The sequence below is a fragment of the Oryctolagus cuniculus genome, chromosome 13, assembly GCF_051225735.1.
Source record: "Oryctolagus cuniculus isolate XC-2025 breed Fujian yellow rabbit chromosome 13, ASM5122573v1, whole genome shotgun sequence".
Lineage (NCBI taxonomy): Eukaryota > Metazoa > Chordata > Mammalia > Lagomorpha > Leporidae > Oryctolagus > Oryctolagus cuniculus.
In genome coordinates, this window is record NC_142879.1 from 54,868,466 (window position 1) to 54,876,204 (window position 7,739).

General features: G+C 46.3%; 1 pseudogene; it reads right to left on the reverse strand.

The window, feature by feature from the left end:
• Window positions 1-5,137: 5,137 nt before the first annotated feature.
• LOC127483403 (vesicle transport protein GOT1B pseudogene) lies at window positions 5,138-6,628 on the reverse strand (annotated as a pseudogene).
• Window positions 6,629-7,739: the final 1,111 nt, after the last annotated feature.

A 7,739-nucleotide genomic window follows, 5' to 3' on the forward strand; every position in this document is an offset into this window, starting at 1 on the left:
GAGGATGGCCCAAGTGCTTGGGCCCTGCACCCGCATGGGAGACCAGGAGAAGCACCTGGCTCCTGCCATCGGATCAGCACAGTGTGCCGGCTGTAGCAGCCATTTAATGGAAGGAAGACCTTTCTCTGTCTCTCTCTCTCTCTCACTATCTAACTCTGCCTGTCAAAAAAAAAAAAAAAAAAAAAAAAAGAGAGAGAGAGAGGACTTCCATCTGCTGGTTCACTACCCAGAAGGCTACAACAGCTGGAGCCGTGGAGCCGTGCTGATCCAAAGCCAGGAGCCAGGAGCTTCCTCCAGGTCTCCTATGTGGGTATAGGGGCCCTAGGACTTGGGCCATCTTCCATTGCTTTCCCAGGCCATAGCAGAGAGCTGGATCGGAAGTGGAACAGCTGGGTCCCAAACCGGCACCCATATGGGATGCCGGTGCTTCAGGCCAGGGCGTTAACCTGCTGTGCCACAGCGCCGGCCTCCCTGCCAGTCTTGCTCTTATGGCCCCTGTCATGTGCACACGAGGGAGTTTATTTCTGGTTGTACCTAGAAGTGGGACTGCCAGGTCTGCATCTCGCCTTTGATGGTGGTTAAGTTTTTGTAGTGTCAACTAGAGTGGGGAATAGGGTGTGACAGACAATTTTGAGCCTGCGGGGAGCGCAGGAGCAGTTCAACTGCCATGTTTCACGCGGCTCGTCATTTCAGGCTCTTCCATCTCATGGTAATCATCCAAAATGAGGTTAATAGAATGTGAAAACGCTTGGAGAGAAGACTGCAGACAGAATGGCCACGTCAACAAGTAACTCCTCTGTACTCTCTCCCTTATCACAAGCGTACCTTCACACGACCGTATATCGCTGTGTGGTCTGTCCAGGAATTGAACATTTCCTCTACATAATTGCATCCCATAAGTGTAACAGCCTTTTAAACCACTATGCATCTCAAAAAGTGGGAAGTTGGGGTGGCGCCGTGGCTCAATAGGCTAATCCTCCGCCTGCAGCGCCAGCACCCCGGGTTCTAGTCCCGGTCGGGGCGCCGGATTCTGTCCCGGTTGCCCCTCTTCCAGGCCAGCTCTCTGCTGTGGCCAGGGAGTGCAGTGGAGGATGGCCCAGGTGCTTGGGCCCTGCACCCCATGGGAGACCAGGATAAGTACCTGGCTCCTGCCATCGGATCAGCACAGTGCGCCGGCTGCAGTGTGCTGGCCACAGCGACCATTGGAGGGTGAACCAACGGCAAAAGGAAGACCTTTCTCTCTGTCTCTCTCTCTCACTGTCCACTCTGCCTGTCAAAAAAAAAAATTTAAAAAAAGAGTGGAAAGTTGGGGCAGGCACTGAGATGCAGTGGGTTAAGCTACCACTTGGGATGCCCACATCCTATTTTGGAGGGCTTGGGGTCAGGTCCAGGCCACTCCATTTTGGATCCAGCTCCTTGCTAATGTACACCCTGGAAGGCAGCAGATGTTGGCTCGGGTACTTGAGCCTCATGGGAGACTCAGAGCGGGTTGCTGGCTCCTGACTTTGGCCTGGCCCAGCAGCAGCTGTTGCCGCCCACCTGGGGAATGAACCAGTGGATGGAGAATCTCTCTCTGTGTCACTCTGTCTTTCAAATAAAATGAATAAATAAGTAATTTTAGAAAATGAAAAGTACAGTGTGCAGTTTTTGCATACTCAGTTGGTCTAAACTGATTTTGAACACATTTTTACAATGTTACTAGCTTTTGGTTTTATAAACTTCCAGTATAATCACTGAAAGTCTTTGTGATATGGTTGCATCAGTCAGCTGTAAATGCCATCTTAATACTTTCCCATAGCCTTAATGGCCTGAATCTCATTTAGATACAAACTATACCATTCTCATTTGAAAAGCACTAACACACTTGTTCTTGCCACTCATTACATTTAACAAAGTTATGCTACACATGAGATGCCCTTCAACATGAAATGCAAACAGAGGGGCTAGCATTGTGGCATCACAAATGGGTGCTGGTTCAAGAACCAGATGCTCCACTTCCAATCCAACTCCCTGCTAATTGCCTAGGAAAGCAGCTGAAGATGGCCCAGGCCCTTGGGCCACTGCACTCACATGGAAGACCCAGATGAAGCTCCTGGCTCCTGGCTTTGGCCTGGCCCAGCCTCAGCCATAACGGCTGTTTGGGGAATGAACCAGCACTCTTATCTCTCACTGTCTCTATGCCTTTCAAATAAATAGAATAAATCATTTTTTAAAAAAAAGAAATGGAAATAGAATTGTGGGTTTTTTTGTTCATTTTTTTTTGAAGGCCTTTTTGCTTTGGCCTGCAACATCAGACACATAGACCAGAACACAGACCTGAGAGACGCTGAGACCATGCTAGCTCTCTCCCCGTTGCTGGCACATTTCAGGCACACGGGATAGGACTGCTGTATGGGTCTGGTGAAGTGAATCCTGCCTGCCTGGGCTGTGTTTGAAGGCTGATTCTCAGCTCACCAGTATAGCAGCCCTTATCCCTTAATCTCTAGGAGGCATAATTTTTTTTTTTTTAGTAGAAAATACCCTTTTATTGAGAGGTAACACAAGTGTATTTACAATATTCAATTGTTAAGATTAAATAATCTGACCATGAGACTTTTTCAAGTAGCAATATTTCAGGAATTACAATTTATAAGGGGGAAAAGCATTCCAGATATATTTCTGTTATGGAAAATACATTTGAACAATGACAGAAACACTTAAGGCTAAGCAGTATTAGACCTTTTCCTCCATCTCTATAGACATAATCAATGTACATTTTTTTGGTCACAAAGACAGAAGGCTGATTTTAGAAAGGAAGAAACAATAGGATGTATAGTACTTTCTGTCAGAATGTGTTTAAAATAGAGCTTCATCAGGGGTTCTGAATAAGAAATGTACAGTCCTGCCAAGCAGTCCCAATCATGCATTTGACTCATTTAAAACTGAAAACTGCTCCAGCCTCTTAATGTTGCTAAAGACTAAAAGATGATTTAATCCCTTCTAGTCCAAGAATGCTTTCCGAAATGAGATTGTTGAAACAGGGATCTCTGCTACAGTGCAAGGAACAATTTATTAGAAATTCTGTCTGCAAAGGAATGAAACAATACAGATGTTCCTTACATCAACAGCACTCTTCTTGCTGTGAAAATGATTGAGCCACTGTGAACGATATGGCAAAACTATGTTTAACAGAGTCCTACAGGGCACCTTATATAAGCCAACCCTCAAAGTAAATATATTCAACACTGTCTAAGTGAGGATATTAATTTTTGAAGGACATTAGACACAACACTAGGTCTCTTATTCCACGAACTATTGAGGTAGGCATCTCCATGTATCGCCATTTTCACAAATACATCTTAATGGGCCGGCGCCGCGGCTCACTAGGCTAATCCTCCGCCTAGCGGCGCCGGCACACCGGGTTCTAGTCCTGGTCGGGGCGCCGGATTCTGTCCCGGTTGCCCCTCTTCCAGGCCAGCCCTCTGCTGTGGCCAGGGAGTGCAGTGGAGGATGGCCCAGGTGCTTGGGCCCTGCACCCCATGGGAGACCAGGAAAAGCACCTGGCTCCTGGCTCCTGCCATCGGATCAGCGCGGTGCGCCGGCCGCAGCGCGCCAGCCGCGGCAGCCATTGGAGGGTGAACCAACGGCAAAAGGAAGACCTTTCTCTCTGTCTCTCTCTCTCTCACTGTCCACTCTGCCTGTCAAAAACAAACAAACAAACAAAAAAAACAAAAAAAAAAACAAAAAAAAAACCACAAATACATCTTAAGTCAAATGCAAGAACCAACAAAGATAGAAATCCCCAGACTGAACCATCAGACTATGGACCAAGTCTTTCCTTCCTTAGACGAGCAAGGTTAGGAGTTCTATGTACATCAAAAGATTTACTAAAGAGAATACAAGCTGTAATATATTTTGTAGACATGTTTGTAAACACACACCACAAATTTCAATTATGATTTTATGCGTTAAAAAGCTTTGAAAGTGTTAAAAAATAAATAGTGCAAACATTAGTGGTGCAATAAATAGTGCTGTGGCTGCTGAAATGTGCTCCTACATCTTTTATAAAAGAAACAACTGCTGTTTCTTGCTGTCAATCAGCACCCCTCCCCTTTCTTTTTAGTGTCATGCTTTCAGGAAACCATAGCCAGTTTCATTCTAATAAAATAACTTTAGGATGTGAACTTAAGTATTTTCTCCATTTCCTTAACCCAAAGAATGATCATATGAAGCACAGGTCACATGTATTCATTTTTGTTTATTGTGGGGAGCAACTCGGACTAGACTAAGTTACTGGAATTAAGACTTATTCTATGCATCTGCTCTTCCACAATATGGCGCTGAGAAGGGAGAAACAGCTTCTACACAGCTGCCTCCAGTTCAACCAATAAACAGCAGGACCTGCTCCTGATTGGAGGAGGGCAGCGTACTCGGCGTGTGGGTAGCAGAGTTGGGATTGGTGGAAGAGGACTATAAAGGAGGAGAGAGACAACATGCAGGAGGAACATCTAAGGGGAACATCTATCTGAAGGAACACCTGTGCAGCCCCCGAGAGAGCCGGCCGGCGGTGTGCCGCTCCCCTGTGGAAGTGGGGAAAGTGGCCAGGGGGAACTGCCCTTCCACAGAGGTGGAAGGGCCGGTAGCCAACCCGGGAAGAACCAGCAGCAAACCCAGGGAGGGCCGAGCAGACGAAAGAACAGCGCAGGGTCCTGTGTCATTCCTCCACGAAGAGGGGGAGCGACATAATGGTGCCGTGACTCGAATATGAAGCCTAGGCAGGGTTTAGTGTCGTTCCTCCATGAAGAGGGGGAGCGACAGTTTATTATGAAAATAAAGGGAGATTCAGATTAAATGAAAAGCCCTTAAGAAAGAGTTGTAAGTTTAACCTTTTAACATGCTTTATGTCTTAAAGTAAACATCATTAAAAGTCAATTTTAATTTATTAAAAACAAAATAAAAAACCACTGCTAAGATTAAAAAAATAAAAGAAAGAAGAAAAACCACATCGTGATGTAGAAAAATCGACTTGGTTTGCATCATTTGGTATCATAAGTAAGAGAATATTCAATGAGACAAGCTATGTAACAGACTGCGTCATGGTCAAAAATGCTTTCTGTTAAATGTTTCCATGTGATGAAGGGTCCACATACTCAGGAGTTCAGACTCCAAAGAAGTATCCATATTCTAGAGCGTGTGGTTGACCAGAGAAGTGCTTAGTCAGCAGTAATTTAGGAAGTAACAGAATAGACCTCTGCCTATTCCAGAAAAAAAGACTATTATAGAGTTCAGATTTTCATCTGGCTGTAAAATATTAAGATTCAGAAAGACCACAGAAGTTTTATTTTAACCACATGTTTATAAAAAAAAGTGATTCGTACGTGAAAACTGGGTTTTCCTTGGTTCTAATACATCAAAATGACACAATCCAATCTAACTCAGGCAACACTTTCAAAGTTATGGTGCATTGGAAATATCTTTGCCATTGCAGTGGAAATTTCTAAAAAGCAAATGCCTATGGGTGCTTCTGAACTTGCAAAATAAAAGAAATAAAAGACAACCAGGCACCACAGTTCTCTGAAGATGGCTGTTTCATACATGGTGGAAAACAATAAAGACAGCCTCCAGGAGTTCCAATACGCATTGCAACACGGATTTCCTCTCCCTCACTTGCTTGCTGACTTCAGGTCACTTGATTAGAAGCCTGCTTTCGATGCTTCTTTGCTAACTGCTGTTGGTACTTTTTAGGCTATGCATTTTAAACTTCTGTAAAGAACATTACAAGCTATTTCACAAAATTTAATTTTGTGCTGAATATTCTTCAAAGGACTTTATAAATAATACAATATTTTAAATGAGTCTTCAAATTCATATGTCGTTATACCATATTGTTGCTTTCTCTTTTTCTTTAAAATTTTTTTTTGACAGGCAGAGTGGACAGTGAGAGAGAGAGAGACAGAGAGAAAGGTCTTCCTTTTGCCGTTGGTTCACCCTCCAATGGCCGCCGCGGCCAGCGCGCTGTGGCCGGTGCACCACGCTGATCCGAAGTCAGGAGCCAGGTGCTTCTCCTGGTCTCCCATGGGGTGCAGGGCCCAAGGACTTGGGCCATCCTCCGCTACACTCCCTGGCCACAGCAGAGAGCTGGCCTGGAAGAGGGGCAACCGGGACAGAATCCGACACCCCGACCAGGACTAGAACCTGGTGTGCCGGCGCCGCAAGGCGGAGGATTAGCCTAGTGAGCCCCGGCGCCGGCCTGTTGCTTTCTCTAACTTTATCTACAAATGATCCAATTCCAGGTAAATTTAAGAGGGATCCAAGCACTGGCACTCTTCTAATAAAGCCAACCACAGGAAAGAAGTCCCTGAACAAGAGAAAGAATCCATAAATTTCAAAGATCATGCCTATCAAAGGCCAACCGCCGAGGACTACAAATACACCACCCAGGAAAAATCCAGTGGCTTTCATTTTATGTCTTTGGAAAAAGAATCTGAATGTTCTTTCTAAGCCAATTACAAAAGCCAAGCCAGCCACAAAACATTTCCAATAGCCAGTAGTGCTTTGTCAAAAAGGAGAATCACGCCAAAGAACAGGAAAGACACTGCAAATCCTGTGAATCCATTCCAACTTTCTGGGTGTCCGTTATGGAGATCATGGCTGTGGCAACGAGGGCAGCGGTGGCAGCAGCTCGGGCTGCCCAGGCTGGGGAGCTGAGTCAGGAGAAGTGAAGCTGGGAAGCAACCCAGGCGAGAGCCGCCACGTCCTCCGGAAACACGCACATCATTTCTTAATTTGTAAAATGGGGCTAACATCACTAAATTGGTTAACTTGTTACTTAATGTATTTATTCAACATTGACTGAGGACCCAGAGTCTGTCTTCTAAAGTTCTTCATATCCAGCAGGGAAAAGAGAAACATGTACTGATTTCAAGGGAATTTTAATTTCTTTTTAGATTTATAAAGAGCGAGCGAGCGAGCGAGAGAATCTCCCGTCTGCTGGTTCATTCTCCAAATTTCTGCAACAGCCAAGACTAGGCCAGGCTGAAGGAAGCCAGGAACCCCACCTGGGTCTCCCACGTAGGTGGCAGAACCCCAACTACTTGAGCCATCATCTGCTGCCTCCCGGGGGGCTCTCATTAGCAGGAAGTTGGAGTTGAGAGTGGAACTGAGACTCAAACCCAGGCACTCCCGCAGGCACTCTCGCATGGGAAGCAGGTGTCCCACGTGTCATCCTTTTTTTTTTCTTTGACAGGCAGAGTGGACAGTGAGAGAGAGAGACAGAGAGAAAGGTCTTCCTTTGCTGTTGGTTCACCCTCCAATGGCCGCCACGGCTGGCACGCTGTAGCCAGCGCACCGCGCTGATCCAAAGGTGCTGATCCAGGTGCTTCTCCTGGTCTCCCATGGGGTGCAGGGCCCAAGCACTTGGGCCATCCTCCACTGCACTCCTGGGCCACAGCAGAGAGCTGGCCTGGAAGAGGGGCAACTGGGACAGAATCCGGCGCCCTGTCCGGGACTAGAACCCGGTGTGCCGGCACCGCTAGGTGGAGGATTAGCCTATTGAGCCGCGGCGCCGGCCCACGTGTCATCTTAACTTCTGTGCCAAATGCCTGCCCTGAAAATCTTAATTTCCTAGCAGGCTGCAAGAAGCACAGTTTTATGGGTGACTATTTTGTTATTCGCTTTCTGAAGATAGGGCTGCAGGACTTGGAGATGAAATGGGGCTGCCCTGTGTGAAAAGGAATGCAGGTGAGAGGGAGAGGAGAGAG